The sequence below is a fragment of the Pteronotus mesoamericanus genome, unplaced genomic scaffold, assembly GCF_021234165.1.
Source record: "Pteronotus mesoamericanus isolate MK-2021 breed Mesoamerican mustached bat unplaced genomic scaffold, CSHL_Meso_final contig_347, whole genome shotgun sequence".
Taxonomy (NCBI): domain Eukaryota; kingdom Metazoa; phylum Chordata; class Mammalia; order Chiroptera; family Mormoopidae; genus Pteronotus; species Pteronotus mesoamericanus.
In genome coordinates, this window is record NW_026555137.1 from 10,744,492 (window position 1) to 10,766,940 (window position 22,449).

Here is a 22,449-nt window from a genome sequence, read left to right on the forward strand (position 1 = left end):
TGTTCCTTTTTATATTCCTCTTTCCTTCCCCACCCATTGTACCCTCCAGGTCAACAAAATTCCTGGTGGGGCTACAGACAAGCCTCTTTCTTTCACCTCTTCCCCTGGGAGTGGCTGTCCGTGCCGCCACAGCTCCCCTGCCTCTCTGCCCACATGTCACTTCCCACATACACATGTCACTGCCGTGCATCTTCTGGGTGTCCACTCTCATGGGCGGGCAGCATATTTTATCTCTCTTTCTGTCGCTCCCCATTAAATACATAAAGGATTGGTTCATTATGAAATAGTCTCAGACTCTGGTAAATTCTCTGCTTCTTGGGCTCGTTACTGAGCTTGTAAGAGGCTGGATTAAGGCAAGAAGCAATGGAGCCTTCCCTGGCACTAACTCTTGGGTGGGTGAAGAAGCTTTCTACCTTGGGGGCACAGCTCGACTGCCCCCGCGTCTCCCCTGCCCCCTGCCACTGTCCCTGCTCCCACAGCATCGCCATCCACTGCTCTGAACAGCCTTCCCTCTGCCTTGGTCTTGATCTCTGCAGGCTCCCTCATCTCTCCCTTCATCCAGAACCTATAATGAAATGTTTCTTTTTAAAACCTTCTGCTTCTGCCATGTGGGGTTTAGACACATCACAAATGCATGGGTTGTGTTGGCACAGTTGCTAAACTGTGAGTCCCTGAGGGCAGCCCCGCCCCCCTCCCACCCCAAGTTCGCACTTAGAAGCAGCTGTGGTTCAAGGGCCCTCGTTTATGTAATGTGTAATTACCGTGTTGTTTCTCACTTCCTGCCAAAGCTAAGGCGTAGCACGTCAGTGCTGATTTTAGCTCTTAGGTGATTGCTCCGACCCTGTCACTAAACTGCGCCCTGCCCTCGTCTTTTACAGAAAGCAGGGAGCACCCGCCGCTGGCGTCAGGGTGGTGGAGGAAGCAAAGAGGAGAGGGGACCGATAACATCCAGCAACACCGAGCTGCGGGGAAAGCCCGTTCCATTCTTTACCTTACTCACGGCTCAGGTCAGCTCCGCGAAACTCGTGTCATTATCCCCATTTTCAGGATGAGGAAACGGAGGCTCACGGAGGCCAGCACACTTGCACTGGGTCACACTCGGCAGGTGAGTGCTGGACAGAAGACCCATCCCAGTGCAAGGGCTCCAAGGCGTCTGCCCTCTCCACCCGCTGAGCCTGCCTGGCCCCCTGCGCAGCGTTGGGTTTTCCTGGCCATTGAATTCCGGTCCCGACTCGTCAGTCACCTACATCAACCCCGTGCTGCTCAGAATACAGCTCCCGGGCATTTCGTCTACATTTCTGGGCAAAGAACACTCATGAGTGTGTCACTGAGTGCACCTGGCCTGTGAGCTTGCCCTTGTCTTCACCCTTTGAGTCTTTCCTCTGTGACTCTTTTTTAATTTAAATCCTCATCCTAATTGATTTGGGGGGGGAGGGGAATGTTGATGTGCGAGGAAACATCAATCAGTTGCCTCCCATACATGCTCTGGCTGGGATCGAACCCACAACCCTTTGGTGTCCAGGGTGACTCTCCAACCACCCTGTACTGAGCTGAGCCACCCGGCCAGGGCCCTCTGTGGCTCTTTCAATCCTGATGCCCTAATTTCAGACTCCGTAGGGTTGCCTGTGCGACTCTCTTGCAAAGGGCTGTCTTAGAAGATTCACTTTTCGACAACAAGGGTAGATCACTATCATCTTGGTTCTATATTTAGAACAGAACCCAGTGCAATTAAATCCATTTAAAATATGTTTGGGGATGATGATACAAAATATTTGAGATGCATGTTTAAAATCAAATTTACATGATTATTTTAAATGTCTTCATTTTGCTTGAGTAAGAGCATTCTAACTGATGGTACAACCTAAAACCTATTTGGAGCACAGAGTGTACTGAATTTATTTTATTCAGAACACATAGCTACATAAGTGACTAAAAACATGGTGTGTGACTATATCTTTCTAAACAGATGAAATGTAATCGCAACACAGACTTATTTGAAAATTGTACAGTGTCATCTTGAATAGCTTTTCAACAACTCTGAAAATTATTTAACAAGTTTGTTTTGGCAGGAAAAAAATTGTGTTCTTATACTAAGTTGCTGAAGATATTCCTTTGCTTGTTTTTGTCTATACAAAGGCTAGCAAAGCCAGTCAGGGTCGTCTGAGTTGGAAGTTCCAGCCTTTCTCCAGGGGAAGCCATGTTGTCAAACAAAATGCCATTTTCAGGTCTACTTCAAGCTTATTTGACCATGAGGGCGTCGTTTTTACATGCTTAGATTTCGAAAATCTCAGTAAAATACCATCTTCCCTATGTAATGTCATAAAGGAAGGTTCATCTTGGACCATCCAAAATGATCCCATTTGTTAAGTAGCACAAGTACAAGGTTATAACCTTCCTAGAGTACTAACCTGCTATAGGCACTATAGCGGCACCTGTCAAAAAAGTCATTTCTGCCAATATATAGCTCCCCCTTTTAAGCGGGAGGCAGAAAGTCCTGCAAGTTACTTGAGCATGCGCTTTGCCCACCACATGTGCACCCACCACCACTGCAACCGCCACGTTCTCTGCCCTGAAGTACAGTTCGCAAGGAGTGCTCGCTGAATTCACAGCAGGGCCTCTGCGGTCTTACCCCCAGGCCAGTGTGTCCCCTGAGGACTGAGCTGAGGCTACGGGAAGAAAGCATTCGCCTCAGATGGGGGGGGGAGGGGGAAGGGGGCATGCGCCAGGTTCGGCCATCAGAGCTGGGGCTCCTGAAGGTCGCATTGCCCTGTGCCCATGTTGGAATGACCTTGCTTCATCTGTCTGTCAGCTCAGGAGTGTTTCATGGACACGTAACAGTTGGATCACTTTCAAAAGTTTGTTCCTGTTTTCCACACTGTCAAATGTTAGAAACTCTGAATCCACTTAATCAAGAATTAATGACACCCCTGCGCCCCCTCTGCTGGCTCGGCCCCAGCCAGCTGTGGCAGGGGACAGTTCTGTTTATATTTCTTCCAAGAGGAGAGCAATGGACTCAAACAGAGATGAGGGAGGAGAGCGTGTATAAGAAGCAGTGGGCGGCCGGCAGGCACATGTGGGCAGATTCAGCCTTCGAGGCAGGACCCGGGCCGTCTGCGCTACTCTTGGCACGGGGAGGGGTGCCCAGCTCAAGGGGCCCTTCCAGAACCTTATCACGGTGACCAGATGAAACCGAAAGCCAAAGGCCTGCAAACGTTTTCCCTGGTCACGCACCTGAAGGACTTCAGAGACAATAAAACAATGTCTGGCCACTTTGTTCTCCGTTTCAAGTTCCTAAACAGGAAGAACAAAAAAAGCTTAGTGTGCAGGAGAAGCACCCCAGCATGCCAGAGCCTGGAGGTGCCACCTCCTGCCAGGCTCTGCGACAGGAGCCACAGAGAGCGCCCCGAGGGCTGGCAGTGGGGTGGGGCCCCCGTGCCCAGCAGGAGGGCACAGCTCGGCTACAAAGACTTGTGTTGCAAGTGCTCCCTCGTATCTGGTATCAGCACACATCAGTCAGCATGATGTCATGCTGGCCTCTCTCTCCAAACCAAAGACAGGCACTATTTCATTGTCTTTGTGGTCTTTCTGTCGTTGTCATAGTACAGACCGGTAAAGACTTGTTGGATAGGCCTGGCTGGGTGACTCAAGTTGGCTGGAACATCGTCCTATGCTCCAAAAGGTTATGGGTTCGATCCCCCGTCAGGGCACATACCTAGGTTGTAGGTTTGGTCCCTGTTCAGGGCATGTACAGGAGGCAACGGATCGATGTTTCTCTCTCACATTGATTTCTCTCTCTCTCCCTTCCTCTAAGATCAATAATAAAGAAAAGTATTCTCAGGTGAAGATTAAAAAAAAAAAAAAGACTTGTTGGATGGATAACAAAATAAACACAAGGGGGAACAAAAAAGGGTAAGGAAGAATGAGACAGAGGAAGCACCCTGGAGGGGTGACATGGTCTCTGTGATAACATGGAAACATGGCCATGTTGGCCCAGAGAGTTACATGCCTATCAGGGTCTGCCCGGTGACAGTGCCCCCGCAGCATGCTCTGGCCTCACCTGGGGAGGGGGACGACAGAGAGCCGGGCACGTTCAGGGCCCCCCTGTGATCCTGGGCTCTCAGCAGGCCACCCCAAAGCGTGTTCAGGAGTGGGGGTCGTACATCCTGGCGTGATTACTGAGAAGGGATGCGCTGGAGGGAAGAGAAAAATGAGGCAATAGGAAGAGTTGGCCAGTGCCTGCACCTGCCCACTGTCCCACACATAGTCACGGAGCCGCCCCCTGCAGGCCAGCCACGGTCTGGGAGTGCAGAGATGCACAACGCCACCCAGTGCTCACTAAAACTCCACTCGTTGCCAGCATTTTATGGGCAGAGGTCTGTTAGTCCTTCTAGCACCTCTACAGATGAGCACATTTATCGCAGGTGGAGAAATGGAAGTGTTGACAGACTTGCCAAGTTGACACAGACTAAGTGGCAGAGCTGGGAGGAGACGCCGAGGATATCCACCTCAGGGCCCATGAGGACGTACATACAAAGGACTGAGAGAGGACCATCAAGAGCAGCTGAAATCCTTCCTGGCTCCCAAAAGGTTGGGACAGGACTCCAAGATGTCACTGTGGTGTCCCTGCCTCCAGGCCCGTAAGTATGTACCCAGTGGGAGTGGTGGCTTGCTGCGGGTCTTGACTTGCAACAATGAGGGCTACATCTTGTCATGTGACCTTCTTATATATCCCCCACGTTGACAACCGGGCTGTGCACAGGTGTGCTGAACACACCCAATCGGTGGCCTGCTGATTGACAGTTGGCCCAGCTGTCTTTTAGGACACTTCCTATGCTCTTGGCAATAACAAGAAACCAGCGCCCCCTCCCCGGGGCTGTCTGACTTCCCACAAACCCAGCCTCCCTCTCCCCAAAGGGCTTCCTCTCACAGCTCCTCTGGGAACCTGGGCTACCCCACCAAAAGAACAAAATAAACACAAGAGGTAACAACGGAAATCTTCGTGCATAAATGTAAAGTTAATCCTTGTTCAATTCCAAAGGCCCGGTGTTGGTGAGGTTGGTGGGGATTTGTTAGACAAGTGATTACAGATCTAAAGACTGGCCAGTTCTGCACAGGGAGCCAGGGCTGGAGCTCTGGCCCTAGCGGGGAGTGGCCTCCCTATTGTTCAAGCTTTGCTTCTGACTTCACTTCCTTGGAGAACAAGAGCCTTCCAGACCACACACGTGAGCAGGAAGTGGGCAGGGCTTACTGCACTGCCTGGTGGTTCACGAAAGGAGAAACACAGAGAAGTCATAACCTCTGCGGTTTGGTTTACGCTGTAATATGAAAACCAGGAAGCTTGTCTTAGAGGAGGCTGATGTGTAAGAGTCAGAACGGAGCAGGGCCTTGACTTTTGGACCCCGAGTCGGGGGGCCAGGCTTTGTCCTCCGCAGGGGCACCCAGGTCCCAGCAGCTTGGGAAGCGTTCCCTCAAGGAGAATCATGCCATCAGAAGGGGACAGTTGGAGCCTGGTGGCAGGACCGCAATTTGATTTTTTTTTAAAATTGAGTTTGAGGCCCTGACCAGTGTGGTTGAGTTGGTTGGGCACCGTCCCTCAAAGCAAAAGGTCGCCAGTTCGATCACAGGTCAGGACACACACCTGGGCTGCAGGTTCAATCCCCCGTTGGGGCACATACGCAAAGCAACTGACTGATGCTTGTCTCTCACATGGATGTTTCTCTCCCCCCTCTCTCCCTCCCTTCCCTGCTCTCTAAAAGTAAATCAATAAAATCTTTAATTAAAAAAAATTGGGTTTGATTTTTCATGAAAAACTCACAGCCCCACCCTGCGGTTTGACTTGAGTGAGAAGCAACAGGGGTCCCTTGATGAGAGGAGATGGGCAGACCCTGATACCCGGTCCTGCCCCTTCTGGGCCTCAGGGCATCTCAGTGGGGAGAGCCACCCTTTCTTTCTAAGGCTGGGGGTCTGCGTGGCCTTAAAAACCTGCTGGGCAGCCTCACAGGTGGTTGATAATTACTGCCTGGATCCGTGCCAACAAAAAGGTATGGCTGGAAATCCTCAAGTTCAGTGAAATGGAACATCCTGATGGAGCCACAGGAAGATATATCCTCTGAGAGTCATATCGAAGGCCCTGCGGGCAGAGGCAGGGTGGCCCCGGGTGGCAGCTCTCTGCCACCTGCTAGACCTGCTCCGCAGGTAGGTCGGGCTGGAAAAGCAAGGCTGAGAATTACTCTGCCACGCCTGTGTCAGGAACTGAGTGTGACCTGTCAACACAGTTCCACAGGATTCCACCAGAGCCCCCCAACCTCCTCAAAGATTAGACACCATTAACTAAATTTCCTGGCGCCTCCCAAGGTGGGAAATTATGCTAATGGTCGCAGGCTGGCCCCCCTGGAGGGCTGGCCAAGGCTATGCTACAGCCTGTCCAGACCATGGTGCCCCCAGGGTGAACGGCAGAGTCCCTTTGATCTTAATTAGATTTTGAAAATGGAAATAAACACCAGGGTCCCAGAGCAAGGAGGCAACCCAGGAACTCCCCGGGGGGCGGGGTTCTCTGGGGTGCAGGGCAGGCTGGCCTCCGGAAGCGGGGCGCAGAGCTCAGCAGCTGGCCAGGGCCCCTGCGCACCCCCGCCGGCGGCTGCCCAGATGCTTCCTGGAAGCCCCCTCCTGACTTTGGCAGGCTGGCTCTTTCTGGCTTCTGAGAACAAAGAGAAAAGCGGTGTGGGGGGCAGAGCCAGGGACACGTGGGGAAGTCATTGCTGATCTGGGCCAAGGATTCACATAAACACCCCAGCCCCGAAGCGCCCAGGAGGCAACGACATTCTGCATGGCCTGGAGGGAGGGTAATCTGCAAAGACCCCTGGTTCAGGACCTTGGGGTTACGGCAGGAGGGCCTTCGGGGGACACTCGGGGTTTCCGCCCTGGGAGCCCTTGCTCTTTCCCAGGGGCCCCTCCTCTGACCCAGAGCACCATCGCCTGCCGCAAACTTTAAAGTTTAAACATCTGACCACAAAACAGCATGCACATAATCCAGTTTTTTTTTAATCTATTAAAACCCTGTGTGCTTTTTATCCAGAAAAGAGGTAACACAAAGTGAAGAGAATTTTATAAAGACCTCTATTCAATTCTTTGCACTGAAAAACCATTTCTATTTGGCCTCCTGTCTAAATGAGGCACCGTGCAAGGTCCCGAGGTCCCATGCTCCCTGACCCACTTCCCTGTCACCTGTTCCCGAAGTTCTGGGGGCAAGGCCCCTCCCAGGGGCAATGTGCGCCCTGTTATTAAGAGGTTGCATTTCAAAGACATGTTTAACGATCCAAAGGCTGCTGCCAGAGAGAAAATAATAGCAGGGCAGTTCCCGTGGCAGTGAGCGCCAGCAGTGGTCACGGCCCGGCAGGACGCCGGCGAGGGGGTTCCAGCGTCTCGCAGACCAAGAGTGGACAGGTGTCCCTCCTTCCGGACGGCACCTGTGGAACACCCATGGTGTGCGGGCACTGTGCTGGGGCCTGACCTCAGCCAAGCAGGGTCTTCATAGGGCACAGTGTGGCCCTGCTCTCCTGGAAGCAAGGGCCCCAAGGAGGGGACATCCAAATGGGATCCTCTCTATCTTGTCATGTTTGAGGAAAAGCTCATGCCACATAGAAGCAGCGACCACAGCGATCCAGCCTCCGCCAGGCAACCCCCGCCGTAACTGCTCGTGGCTCCACTCCTTCGCAGCCACCTCCACGCCCCCCCAGACGCGTGCTGTCCACCCCGCAGGGCCTCTCTGTCACCTCCTCTGTCACCTCCTCCATAGAAATATTTGCTGAATGATGAATGAATGAATGAATGATTCACCAACCTGTGAGTCGTGCTTTCAAGTGGAAATAAAGGGTCCAGTGTCCCCACCTGTCATCGCCCCCTTCTCACTATTACCCCAGCACAGCCCTGCCCAAGGGTTAACTTAAAAGGAAAACTCTTTGCTGATCGGCATCGACTGGTTTAAGTGACAGAAAGTGGGGGCTCCCAGCCGGGGCCAGCCTCTGTGAGCTCTCCCCCGCCCTGCCCTCGATACCCAAGTCTGTCTCAGAGCTGAGCAGCGGCAGGGGCGGATCCCTCCCGAAGGACGAAGGACAAAGGACGAGGCTGCCCACCCTCTCCCTCCTCCTCCCCCTCCCCTGCATCTTCCATCACTGTTTGCTCCTTCCCCTCAGGTCTCAGGACGTCAGCTGGGCTCAGGAGGGCAAGGGGCAGGGAGCAGAGAGCCCACAGGAACTGCATGCAAGCACACGAAAAACCAAAGATCCCCTAAAAATACTCTCCCTTGGGAGAGTCCTTCATGGCTCTCAGTGGCTCTCACAGACGGACTGTTGGAGAGACGCCGGCGGGTGGAGGGGGGCGCCCAGGAGCTCAGCGTGGACAGGTGACAGAGGCAGGGGAGCCCAGAACCTCCCACTCTGCAGAGAGTTCCAGCTGGAGGCAGCACCGGGGAGTGTCCAGGGGGCAGGTGAGGGCATGGAGAGGGGACACCTTGGGTGACAGCAGGGACGGCCCAGATTGACGGAATCCAAGGAGATGGAGGAGAGGCAGCCGGGGGGAGCCTAGGAAAAGAGGGCAAGACGGACTCCACAGGAGAGGAGGGACGGGCACCAGAGTTCAGGCAGGATGAAGCCCGAAGGGGGACTGCTGGGGGAGGGTGCACACGAAAGGCCTCCAGCAAGGGGTGACACTGAACCTGCAGGGACACGCAGGAACCTTCCAGGTGGCCAAGGGTAGGAGGGAGCCCAGGTATCGAGGATGAGAGTCAGTAAATACAGAAAGACAGAAGGAGCACAGTGCCTAAGGGGTGGGGTAGAGGGTGGACTGTATTACGGGATTGGCAGTGCATAGAGTGGGGTTGGGGAAGGGGGTATAGGCGATGAGGGAGAAAGAAATGACCCCTGGGAGGTCTCCTATGGCATGTTGAGCTGTCCAGAGCTTATTTTGCAGAGCAGGGTTGACAAACAGTAGCCCATGGGCCAAGCCCAGCCTGAGCCTGTTTTTGTAAATAAAGTTTTATTGGAACACAGGCCCGCCTATCATTTATGCATTATCCATGGTAGCTTCGACGCTACGAGGATGGCAGGATCAACCTTGTGGCCTGAAAATATTTGGATCTGACTCTCTACAGCGAGAGCATGCCGCCCCCTGCTGTAGACAGTGTTTCAGCACGAGCAAGAATGGGTGGGGGCAGGCCTGGGACTGCAGGTGGCGCTAGTGAGGCTGGAGGCAGGGGGAGAAGGCAGCGCACCTGTGCTAAGGTGAGCAGATGGAGGGAATGGCAAATAAAATCCTTTGATGAGTGCCAGCTGCCTGAAGTGCTAGGCTGAGGAAGACTTTGAGAATGTCGCTAGGCCCAGCGAGGAAGATTTCACTGCGTCACCAGCATGTGTGGAGGAAGGGCAGGGAGGGGCTGGAGGTGCACGGCTTGCAAATTTCCCCCCTAAATTAAAATGTCTGTTTCTGTTTCATTAATACAAGGGGCTAAAGTTTGGACACAGAAACTTCTTCTTTGCGGAAAGATGCTTAAAGATAAGAATATCATCTCAAGATTTGCTCACATCTGAAAACTCTGAAGAATTCCCTTTTTTCTTCCTCTTAATGGCAGGACACAAGAAGCATGTCTGGGCATTTGCCTGGATAAAGGTCCCTGCTCACAAGCCTGCTCTGCCTCCCTGCCTCCTGAAGGAGGAAATGATCAGAGACGGCCGGTGGGGGCGGGGGGTGCTGCCTGTGCCTTGCCCCCCAGGAGCCAGCGCGCCATGGCCCCAGAGGCACAGCCTGGGCGGGGTGGCAGGAGGCCAGCAGAGGCACAGCCTGGGCGGAGTGGCAGGAGGCCAGCAGAGGCACAGCCTGGGCGGAGTGGCAGGAGGCCAGCAGAGGCACAGCCTGGGCGGAGTGGCAGGAGGCCAGGCTGTGGGGACAGGGAAGGCAGCCCCTGGCCTGCCATCAACCAGGAACTCGACACCTGCCGCACATTCCTGTGAATCTGAGCATCCCTGTAAACTCTAAGACTGGGTGTTGAGTGGCCTGAGGGCAGATGGAGGAGGAGGTGAAGGAGGGAGGGAGAGGGGATGGGGTTTAGCTGGGTGGTTCGGGGACCACGTGGGCCTGGGTGGGACAGGAAGTGGGATCGGAAAAACGGCGCGCCGGTGCTGGGTCAGGCCAGGCTCAGGGAAGGAAACACAAAGCCTCCCCTTTCTCCAGGTCAGCAAGGCGGACCAGTTGGGGTCCTCCCGCCCCAGGTCCCAGTGGCCACGCAGGGGCAGCAGCGGTTTTGGCCTGGCCCCACCAAGGCCCGCATCTCACTTCCCCGGAACCGCGGCATCCCCTCTGAGGCACCGTGGCTGCCAGTGTGCAGATGGCTGTGAAATGAACTGAATGCACAAGAGGAGCGAAATGACAGGAATGTTCCCCTCCCCCACCCCAGAAGGACAGTCAGGCCTTTGTGTCCCTGGCCAGGCTCTCGGAGGGAGAAGGGGACATGGAGTGGGGATGTGACTGATCCTGCTCCAGCCCAGGCCCCAGAAGGACCCTGAGGGTTGTCCAAGGCCCAGTGAGGGAGGAGCCCAGGCCTTGGGGACCACAGAGCTCTTCAGGCTCAAGAACAGTTTGAGGAGGACCCTGTGGGAACAACTCAGGGAACAGAAGCAGAAGGAACTGCAGTGACCACCCAGGTCCATGGCCCAGGGCCCCTCTGGGCTCCCGGTGGGCCCACGGAGTGGAGCGGGGTCCCCAGAAACCAAAGCGGCCGATCCTCCCAGGGAGGCACAGGCTCGCCGTCCAATTAACATTTAGGAAACGATGTTTGTTGCTTTCACACCCTAGTGCTGTGGAGTGGTTACATGCTTACAGAGTAACACAGTCCCTCACTTTTACAAAATAGGGTATTCAATGGAGAGAGGACAAGGAAGCAGGAAAACCTAAAGGGGCAGGCACAGCATGGGGGCTGGGCATTGGGGCACTGAGAATCCAGCAGTTTCCCCTTTGAAGTCTCTGCCTCATGTCCCCAGGCGTGGGCTATCTCAGAGTTGCATGTGTTGTTTAATCCTCAAAACAACCCCATGAGGCAGGTATTGCTACTATGACTCCCAATTTGACACAGAGAGGTTGAGTGACTTGCCGGAGGTCACACAGCCAACACATGGAGAGCCAGGGTTCCTTTTCTCCACCCCTCAGCTGGGCTGCCCCCAGAGAACAGGGGCCATCGTGAACTGGACGGACGCCCCAAATGTGCCTGCTATCCTTGACAAGTCCCCTCCCAATAACTCGACAGGTCACCAGGGAGGACAGGCAGGAAGAAGGCAGATGGCTGATTATGCACCTGTGTGGCTTACTGTTTACATGATGATTTCACACATGTTTCAACCACACTGCAAGCCCCCGGAGGAAGCTGAGACCTAGCAAGTAAGTGGCGGGCCTGGGGCCAGTGCAGCTGTGAGAGCCGGGGCACAGCCAGGGTTCGCGGATGTTTCCCGCTCCCCCTGGCCTTGGCCAGCGCAGGGGGGCTGCTGGCCCCATCGCCGCAAAGGCTGTGGACGTTTGTAGCAGCCCCAGGCTGCCGGTGCCCAAAAGCCAGATGAGCGGCGGCTGCCTGCAAGGCCTTCCTGCTCCAGTCCTGTGTTCCGGGTCCCCAAGCTCTGACACCATGGAAGCTGATAGGAGGGGAGGGTGGGGCTGGGGGCGAGGCCTCCTACTCAGAGCCACCTGCAGAACCTTCGGGGAGCCGCCCCTTCTGTGGCCGAGGCTGCTGAGCTCATTTCCTTCTGAGGAAAACAGGCTGGGGCCTGCAGGGCACAGGGGGGGTTCTCCCTACCCGCCCTCCCCAGGCAGGAGGTGGGGGGCCAGACAAAGATGCCACAGAGAGAGGCTGGTGGGGACGGAGAGCAGAGGCTGCTGGGAAGGCCAGACGCCTGGGACAGACCGACCCACTTGGAGAAGAGAAAGACAGGGAGCTTCCTGGGCCATCCCTCCCAGGACAGCTATCATTGTTCTCTCAGACAAGAAGTGAACGTGAGCTCTAGCAAGGGACTCGTGTTAGATCTGCCAGCCCTCCCAAAGGTGAAGGGGACTGAGAGCTAGAAGGCGGAGCTAACCCGGTGCACCAGGGCCAGGATGCGGCCAGGCAGGGAGCCCTGGTGGGGCCTCTCGCTGTGGTCGTGGGGAAGTGGGTGGCACGCTCCACAACCACACACCCTCCACTCAGGTTCCTTGCAGAAACGCGCTGGAACTGAGACCAGGCCCTCGGTGAACCCCCAAGGGCTTCGCAGCTCTGACCCTAAGTCTGCAAGTGGAACCCCTTGCCTGCGTGATGAAAACACAGGAAGACTGGACCAGGCTTTTTTAAAGTGGAGTCCTGCGCCTGCCCTGCACCCACGAAATCAGAGGCAGGGCCAGAAACTAGGCTTCCGGCGGCTCACGCCAAAAGCTGAGGCCACACCGCACTGGCCTCCATGTGGCCGCTCAGCCACACTCCGCGCAGCTGGCCGCCCTTGGGTCTCCAGCCTCCTCCCGGGTCGCGCTGCCCTCCCTGGATCCCCCGGGTCACCACCCCAAGGTCTGCCTGGGGAGGTCTTTCCTGACCGCCGGGTCTCACAGAGAAACAAGTTGTTTGGAGTCTACATCTGTCCCATGCCATGTCTGGGAAATATTTATACTAAAGGATTTGTTGTCAACCTAAAACTACAATGTAACTGAAAGTTCTGTGTTTTTATTTGCGGAATGGTAGGGGGAATGTGCACCCCCGACCCCCTGACAGCAGGCTGTTTGCTGGGTGAAGCTTCCAGAGGCTGCCTGCCTGGGCACAGCCCTGCATCCCTGCGGAGACCTGCGCTGACATTTCTGGGCCTGGACGAGACATAAACGCCTTCTTCCCCCACCTTCTCCTCCTTCGCCCGCTTCCTGCCCCGGAAGAGTCCTTGGGCGATCGCACGGCGTGGGCAGGAGCAGGTGCGCCGCAAGTGGTAGCTGCTCTGAGCAGGCCACCAGGCTCCGCCGCGGAAACAGGCACCGTGGGGCAGGTTCAGAAGTAGATTATGAGCTCCCTGCCCCTGACACTGGTAACCATGACAACTTGGAGGCGTTGGGAGAGACTTAGGGGTTGAATTGTGTTCCCCTCTAATTCATATGCTGATGCCCAAACCCCAAGTACCCCAGAATGCGATCTTATTGGGAGATAGGGTCTTTACAGAGGTGACCATGAGGTCATGAGGTCATTACGGCGTCCTTTAAAGAGGGGGGCATTTGGACCCAGAGAAGTACGAAGGGAAAGCACGCAAAGCCGCAGAGAAAAGAACGGCCGCCGACCACCAGATGGCACTGTACACCCACGTTGGGCGGGGTGTGCTGCCCAGTGTGACCGCCAGGGGTCGCCGCGGCTCCAGAGACCCCACCCACTTTGCCCCCGTGCACTAACGGACTGGCACCCCTCGGGCGAGGGAGGCTGGCTCCGCCTACCCTCGGGACTGGCTGCTGCTCCCCTGCGCCCTCCTGGAAGCCTCGGAGTAATTTGCTGCAACCCCCACTACACCTGGATGTCCCCCCAAACCCCAGGTGCTGGGGCCGAGGAGCAGGTGTGAGCGGCAGCCAGGACTTGGTAGGAGCCAGAGGACGGCGTAACCAGGAGTGATGCCAAGCCTCAGGTGGGTGAAGACCCGCCGCAGAGATGCGCAGCACCCCCGTGAGCCAGGCCTCGTCCAAGGCCATAATAGCGCGGAGCCTGCTTCTGCTCCCCATCTCTTCCTGTCACCTGCTCCTAAGGCCTGCGTGGCCTGGGATGGTGACACCCTCCTCCCGATCGCCGCACCCTGCAACCTCTCTCTGCCGCTCACGGCCTGTAGGGCCGCCTCCAGGGGCCTGCCAGCCACCGGGACAGGGGTTCTCCTGCATGGAGCGCCCCCAGGGCCCATCAAGGCAGGCTGGCCCAGGCAGATGACTTAGAAGGATCTGAGAAATGACAAATGGGATGCTGTAGTCCCCCTGTCCCTTATCCCTAGAAACAGGTCCCAAGGCCCCCAGTGGGTGCCCAAAGCCACGAATAATACCAAACCCTATATAGACTACATTTTCCCTATAAATACGTACCTATGCCAAAGTTTCATTTATAAATTAGCACAGGAGATTAACAATAACAATGAAATACAACAGTTATAATATGCTGTAATAAAAGTTATGAGAACACACTTTCTCAAACTATCTTTCTGTACTGTACTCACCCCTCCTCTCCTCATGACGATGTGAGGTGGCACAGAGCCCACGGGACGGATGAAGGGAGCGGAGATGCTGGACCAAGGTATGATCCTTCCTGGGAGGTTCAGAGCTGGACAGTGCAGGACCAAGAGCGATCTCATCTGCCTGCTCAGAAAGGCACGCAATTTAAAAGTTACACATCGCTTCTTTCTGGGATTTTCCACTTACTGTTTTTGGACTGCAGTTGACCGTGGGTAACTGAAACTGTAGATGGCAAAGCCGTGGATAAGGGGGAACAAGACAGTTATGCCTGATCATATCAATTGAGTCAACATTTCCTCCCTGGAGTTTGTCACTGGGAACCAACAGCACGTGGTGGGATGGCTTGTGCTTGCCCGATCCCAGGGCTCTGATGCCTGGTCAGTCAGAGCCACATCCGGGTCCCAGTGATCGTTTCAGGATTGGGCACGGGGCCCAGGGCCATCGGAGTAATTGAGATTTTATTCACCATTCACAGAGGTGAGTCACGGTGGAACAGGGTCCCACAGCCCCTCCTGACGGACAAGAAGCCCCTCACCATTCGGAGCGCCCTTAAAAGTGGGACGGTTCCTGCTGAAGCTGAGTACAGGGAGAGGGTATGACCTAGCAGTTCTGTTCCCTGTCACACACCAGGAAGAACGCCTTCATCTGTTCCCCCAAAAACATGCCAGAATATTCAGAGCACTACTTACCATGGTCGCAATGAAAAGGGACAACTATGGCTGTGTGCACCCTGGGTGACTCTCACATGTAATGTTGAGGGAAAGGAGCCAGCTGCACACAAAAAGCAACATTCCATTTATATAAAGCATACAAACAGCCAAAATGAGCCCATGGGGTTAGAAATCGGAAGCGTGTTCATCGGGGTGTGCACAGGGGCTGGAAGGGAACCAAGGGGGCTCCGGGGTCACGGCAGTGTCATTTCTGGATCCGGGCGCTGCTTAGTGTGTCGCCAATAACCTGTAAACACATACGCACTTTTCTTTTACTTCAGTTAAAAAAGTTGAAAACGAAACGCGCGGGGACTCGAGACCCGAGAGCAGCCCTTTTCTGGGGCTTGAGCGGCCCTGTTGGCTGGGACCCTCTGTCCTGGGAGGCGGCCACCTGGGCCACATTAGGCCGCGCTGCGGGAGGGAAGGAGGGGACCCGTCCCTGCTGCCTGTGACACGGCCTGTCTGCTGGGTCCCGGCACCCCAGGCTCAGGAGCAGCATCAGGAAAGGCACAAGGGTGTGTTACCTGCATCCAGATCCCAGTGCCCGGCTTCTCACGTGAAGTTTTGTTTGGGGTTGGGCGATGATGACGGTAAACATCAAAGAGTGACAGAAAACACTATCAGGTGACATCAAGAGCTCTGACCAGTAGATCTGTCACGCCCCCCCCCCCCCCGCCACACACACGAGTGGCTTTACAATACTAACATCGCTCAATGCTACCTGCCGCCAGCCTTGGCTAGGACAGCTGCTGTGGCCGGGGAGAAAGGTTCTTTGCCTGCAGTTCACAGAGCAAGGCCGTGAACTTCACCTACGTGACCTTGCCCAGGTCATATGGCTGCCAGCGAGGTCAAACGATACTAGGTCTAGAGTTCTATGGTACTGAATGTCACTGTCAGCCGGGCCCATCTGTGGTGGGGACCCTGAGTGGCTGCAATGGGGAGTCTCTCAGCACACAAACCCTTCAAAGCTAAAGCTGAAATGACTCCTGAAACCCCAAATGCTGAATTTCCCACTGAGAACAGAAGCACTGAACACACCTGCCACAGCTCGGGGCACGCTCCACCCTGGCTGCCTTTACCTGGGCACGTCACCCGGCAGCCACAAGGGCCAGGGCAGCAGCTTAGACACCGAATCTCACAACCACCAGCTCCCTGAGTGGGTCTTCCCCGGAACTGAGGGGCCTGGCAAATCTTTGTGCCATCAAGTCTCTCAGGAATAACCTCTTTGCCATAGATAATGGGACTGAGACCCACATGCAAAATCCTGGAGAACACAGGAGGCAAACGGGAGGGCGAGATTTCAATGTCAAGGGCCATCCTCCCACCGCAACTTTCCTACACCCTCAGGGGCTTGTGCACATTCAGTAAAGAAACCCAGCTTCACTGTGCAGATTAAAGCAAGGCCATGACACTGTGACATCCTAACATCCTAATGTACCAGCGGCTTCATATAAACCAGACTCATAGGTGATCTTAGGTGACAGGTACCCAGCTCTAAGGAAATCCAGGGAGAGCAGGATGGGGACAAAACAAGGACGCGAAGGCTTATTTACTTGTGTCTCCAGGTCTCTAACACGCCAACGCGCTCACAGCATCAAGTGATTTTGCAGCATTACCTTCCCGGGGTTATAAACTAAACGCATCGACACTAAAAAGCACAGCGCACTTGGCAGGCCCAGGGGACAACGGAGGGCACGTGCCCACAGCTGTTCACTTGTCCCACAGGCTGCTCACCGGGTCTGGACTGTGGCCTTGGACGGCTCCAGCGAAGATGGACCGAGTTTTCCACGGACACACGCAGGTGAAGAACAGCCTTCGGGGGATGAAAACCGACGGCCCGATGCCCTCCTTGGGGAGGGCGGAACACAGAGATGCCTGGACAAAGCTCTGCAGGTTTTTAGAACTGAGCATATTTTAAAGTCAGAATCACAATCAAGTAGGCGGAACACAACTCTTTTTCATGTCCTATACCTTTGGTAAATTAAGAGCAACTGATACAATAAAAACCAGTCTCCTTTGAATGAAGTATTTATTTCATCTTTTTATTTCAAAAGAAGAAAGGATACCAAGTAGCAGAAGAGTGAAGCCGGTAAAACCAGCAAAGCTGCAGAGTAGGAAAGAATTAGAAAGGGAGCAATGGATCAGATTCCCAAGGTACAGTGGCTTCCTGCAAACACAGGGGTCTAATGCTGCAAACCAAAGTCACATTAAGTCCAACGACTCCAGCAGGCTTGCTGATCCAGCAGTGACAACGCAGGGCCCCTTTTCTGCTGAGCCGTAACTGTACACATTCTCGACACATCATGCACATACAGGTCACACTTTACAGTTACATGAAGTTGCATGCAGTTCACACAGACAAGCATTTTGAAGGCACTGTATTGGGCAGCAGGAGCTGCGACTTTCTGGCAAGTCCTCCTTACAGGGTCTCGCGTGGCCTTTTTATTTATTCTATTTATTTATTTGAAACTTCGGTGCAAAACCCAGGTGCCTCTAATCCTACCCACCGTGCCAAGCATTTTTTAGAAAAGATTGTATTTATTTATTTTTAGAGAGGGGATAGGAGACATTGATGTGAGAAAGAAACATCAATCATTGCCTCTCATTCGCGGCCCAGCCAGGGACAGAACCCGCAGCCCAGGCATGTGCCCTGACCGGAAATCGAACCCACCACCTCTCAGTTTGTGGGATGACATCCAACTGAGCCACACTGGCCAGGGCCCCGCTGAGCATTATGGTTTCATGTCTCACCCTCTCTTTCACCTCCCCTTCCCCTTCTTAAAGGTAGGCACCAAGCCTGTAACTCAATGTTACCTGACAACAAGATCCGTCTTTATTTGGATTTACCAATGATTTGAGTCAAGCAGCTATTTACAATTTGTCGTTAAAAATGCATTGCTACCAGTTCCCTTTCCTCCTGAAATGCAGCAAGGCCATAACTCTGGGATTCTGAGGTTCTGTGTGCACATGAGATAATTTCCAACTACAATGTACCCTCGTGTATATTTATATCAACCTTGACTTTAACTTTGAAAGCGTTATTTCAGTCCATGTCGCTTCAAGAGGTTAACGCCCAGGTTAGAAAGCCCTCGATTCGTGGGCTGCACCCATTTAGCAAAGAAAACTGCTCTGCACAATCGTTTAAGGACACAAATGCACATTTCTGTCTTTAAAATCTGTAGCAAAGTGAGATACTATCTGGACCATAAGGAATCCACCTTTAAATCTCATCTGTTGTGCTATCCCACTGGATGCTTTTGGCCTGTCGACTTGCTAGGTCGGGAGCGAAAAATGGGTTTGACGTCCTCAATCTCACCAAGGAAACGGCGCGTCGCTGGCCCCCTCGCCCCTCACAAACAACGTAACACACATCGAAAAGCTTGCCCACACTCACTCACACGCTCGCGCGGACCCGCCACAGGGCCGGCAGAAACCACCACCAGACCGGCAGCTGTTCAGGTCCAAGAGTCGGTTCTGAACCCGCCCCCCGAGGCTTTCTGTGAAAATACATAAATACTATCACTGACTATTACAGAGTATTTTGCATCCACTACAGATGTCTCAAGATAGGATTTCCTTTCAGGCTCACTCGCTCCTGCTAGAAACATTTCATTTCCCCCCCAGAGAAAAACCACACACGTTGTGAAAGGCATGTCTTACTGCTAACAAAAAAGAAAAAAAAAAATCCAAAACACACCCACCCACCAAGAACTGGAAAGAGCGCCCACAAGACGGAACTCCTCTCTCGTCACGCCCAACCCTCCAGTCAGCCTCTGACTTAGTGACACTTGTCTTTGTCTTCTGAGCACATCACTACTCCAACGGCACAGAAGAGCCACCTGGGCTTTAAGAAATGACTGTTAGTCTTTTGGATTAAAATAAGGAAGCGGGAGGCGTGATGACTGACTTACACACCTACACGTAGTAAGAAGGGCAGAGACGGAGGGTAATACCGCCCGTTCCCCTCTCAAGGAGGGCGCGACAGAGTCAGCGCCAGCGCCAGCGCCAGCGCCAGCGGGTTCCGGGGCGGGAAACCCGCTAGCGCCCGCCTCTCCCCTCAGGGAAAGCACGGGCTTCCCGCCCTCCGGCTCCGGCGCGGCTGTGGCCTTACAAACAGCTGCTGGCCCAGAGACAATCCCAAGGACTTCCTGTCACTCAAGTACGACCTTTGGAACACGGGCCGCATGTCTCCTGCACTCACACCATGCGGTCGGCCTTTCTCAACGGCCGAACGAGCCTCCGGGAGGACGGAGGGCCACAGGCCGGGGAGAAGGCAGCGGCGCAGCGGCCCCGTCACCCCACCCTCGGAAGCTCGCCAACGGGTGACCCGGAGAGGAAACGGGACGCCTGCGTCGCCCCTCAGTAACACCTGCTCACCCGCTCCTCACCCCCAGAGTCGTCGTTCCAGAGATTTCTCCTGTCGTGTTCACGGACGTCTTTCCCAGTGAATGGGGTCAGGATTTTAAAGTAATTAAGATCACAGAACCAAACTCAGGCCTTTTTTCCTTCTCTTGGATCAAAAAAAGAATAAACCCACCGGTAGTCACGCTGAAGGAAGGGCCCCGACTTAGGACAGCCGGCGAGCCCCGCAGCCCGACCCCCGGCTACGCCGGGGCCCAGGCCAACGACGGGCCCACAATTCCACACCCAGAGGGAGGGACGGGGCAGGAGAGCAGGCGCGAGAGGGCGGCCGAGTCTCAGGGCGAAGACTCGGGGACATTCAATAGGAATCTTTGGACAATCGTTTACCTTCAGAAACAGGCTCATCTCTGTGAAGACAAAACCACTAGCCCCCAAAATTCAGTTTTAGCAATGGAAACGTAAAACGGTATCTATGGAAACCAACTTGTAAATCCCTGGCCCAGGCCTGAAGGGCCCAGGCCTGAAGCGCCCACCCCTTGCTAAGGCATAAAAAGTCAGACTTTAATAGGGCTTCCTCTGCGTCATCTAAACCACCCCGGTACTGAGCCAGCCGGGGTCTCCGTACATCCGCCGCATGCGACTTCCACTTGCCCACCTGGGCTGCTGCGGGGCCGTCAGACGGGGTTTGCAATCAACTGCACGGGGAGCTCATCCAGCGGCAGGAACGGACGAACCTCACTCGGAGTCGGAGGGTCCGGGGAAACTCGAAGGCGACAAGCCCTAGTGCCATGGCAGGCGGAGCGAACCCAGTTCCCTCCCAGGCTCAGCAGGGGGCGACGACGATGGAAGTCCTCAGTGGACATTCCTCGCCAAAAATGGAAATGAAGTGCATTCAAAAGTATTTTTTTGAGTGCCTTTAATCTTTAAAGAGGACTTTAAAAAGATAAAATAAACAGAGGACTTAGAGGTCCCATGGGTGTCACTAAGGGAATCGCATTTTGAACACGCTTTCTGTGGCCCGTTGCAGTTGTTATCGTGCAGTTGTAATAGCATATATTTTCAATGTAAACCAAAAATCGTTTTTTGTTTCTCTAGGTTTGAATGGGAGCTTTTGGATCTTATAGAGGATTGAAAATCCCTCAATGTAAACACCCATCAATGTCAATTTCCTTTCTCCCAAGTGCCATTTTCTGCACCATCTAAACAAGTCATTGCCATGCTTTTCTACATATCCTAACCCTTGAGAGAAGCATTTTCTGAAAACCAAATCCACCCCTAACATCATTCACCACCTCTATCAGTGATTTCGTTTAACAAAGTTACTAACTAGCCAAGGTCTAGATAGCTTCCTACATGACTTAAGTGATTTTTTTTCCTTCACCTTTTAAATATTCTGTTGTCTGCTGCTGAGGAAATTTTTCTTGGAATCAAAGTGGGGAAAGTTAAATCACACTCATAACATGACAAACCATGAGGCTGTCATTTGTAGATACTTTTTATGAAATTAATGCAAATTTAGTCCTCTAAGGACATAAGCTTTTCTAATAATTTTCATTAAAATCAAGAGCTGTATTCTCTCAGGACTTTCTAGATGAGTTTTCTTACTACTAGGGCTGTTACATGCTTGTAAAAAGTGGGGTAAAGAGGAGACAGGTTTCTGGTTCCTCTCAGCTGCCCTGCTCTCCTCCCTCGCCTGGGAGCCCCAAGTCCTACAGCAGAAGCTTCCAGGGGGGCGGCTGCACTGTCTGAGGGTTTACCATGCTTCACGGATGTGGGGGCAGCTCACACACTGAGACCTTCTGGCTCCAACACTTTGCTGAAGTTTCTGCATTTACTCTGTTCAATTAACCAGCAGGTACTGAAGGCCCACAACACACTTTTAAGTGATGCTAACATTTTAGTTTTGAGCTTATGTGCAACATCTATAATAATTCAAAGCCATTTTTTCATTTTCTCAATTGTCACACACAGATTTTTTTCAGATTTAACAGAAATAACCAATATCCAGGGCAGTGATTCTTTTAATATCCTAAATCACTGTGATCAACTTACCCTCTCACAAGGATTGGTACTTTACAAACTATTTAGAAAGACAAATCACACAGTTCATACCTGGGTAGTTTTCAAAGATCTTCTTCTTACCAAAAGACTCAACTTGCCTTCTATGTGAATTCACCACTGGTGTTCAACAAATGATTTATCCTAAGCACCACTTACGTTGATGCTGAACAACCCTAACCCTCCTAAATTTACTGTATTTTTTTCTTTTCTAATCAATTTTAGACTTTTAAATTTGAAGGTTTCACTTTTCCAGTATTAACATATGTAAGAATCTTGATTCTCATGTTACCTTGAGACAACATGAAGACCAAATCCACAGCCTGTTTGGATGTTGGGGACAGAAATCCTGCACGAGACCCTCCAAGAGCACCTGACTCACAGGCATGGCCTTTCCTGAAGGATCACCTGCTTTAGGTTCTTAGTCAAATGTGCTTGAACTAAAGAGAAAACTATTCTTCAAAGTAACTGTTCTCTCCTATATGTTCATGTAGCCAGAAGTTCCTAAGGCTTGACTGCTTACACGTACTTCAAGTTTTGACTTCAAAAGCATCTCAATATAAATATTAAATGGCTTTTCAGTGCATAGTCAGAGGTACTAAGCATCACTAATTGCAATATACTCCTGGGATGCCTTTCACATTCCTTAGAGCTTTCAAGAGAAGTACAGATAAAAGTTCATTTGTTAAAAACAAAAATGGTGCTATCAGGATCAAGTTTCGAGTTTTGAAATGAATGCTCCAGCAGCTGTCCTTAGAAAAGTGGATTTTTAAATAGCTACATAAAGGGATTAGCTCCTAGAGGGTTCTTTTGCTCAGCATGCTGGGTATGTCATTTTTATGCTTTTAATCGACAGAATTCAAAGGATAGGTTGGAGTGGCTACACCGAGGTATCAGAGGTCCTGTGGCTTGTCTTTGTAAACTGTGCTTCAAAGGGTAACACTACTTAGAATTTAAAGGCCGGTTCTTCACAATGGTCCTGAAAATATATACAAATTCAGGAGACATGAAAGTTGTAGCTAGGTAAACTTAAAAGGCTACCATCTGTTACTCAATTCTTTCTTGAATGGGA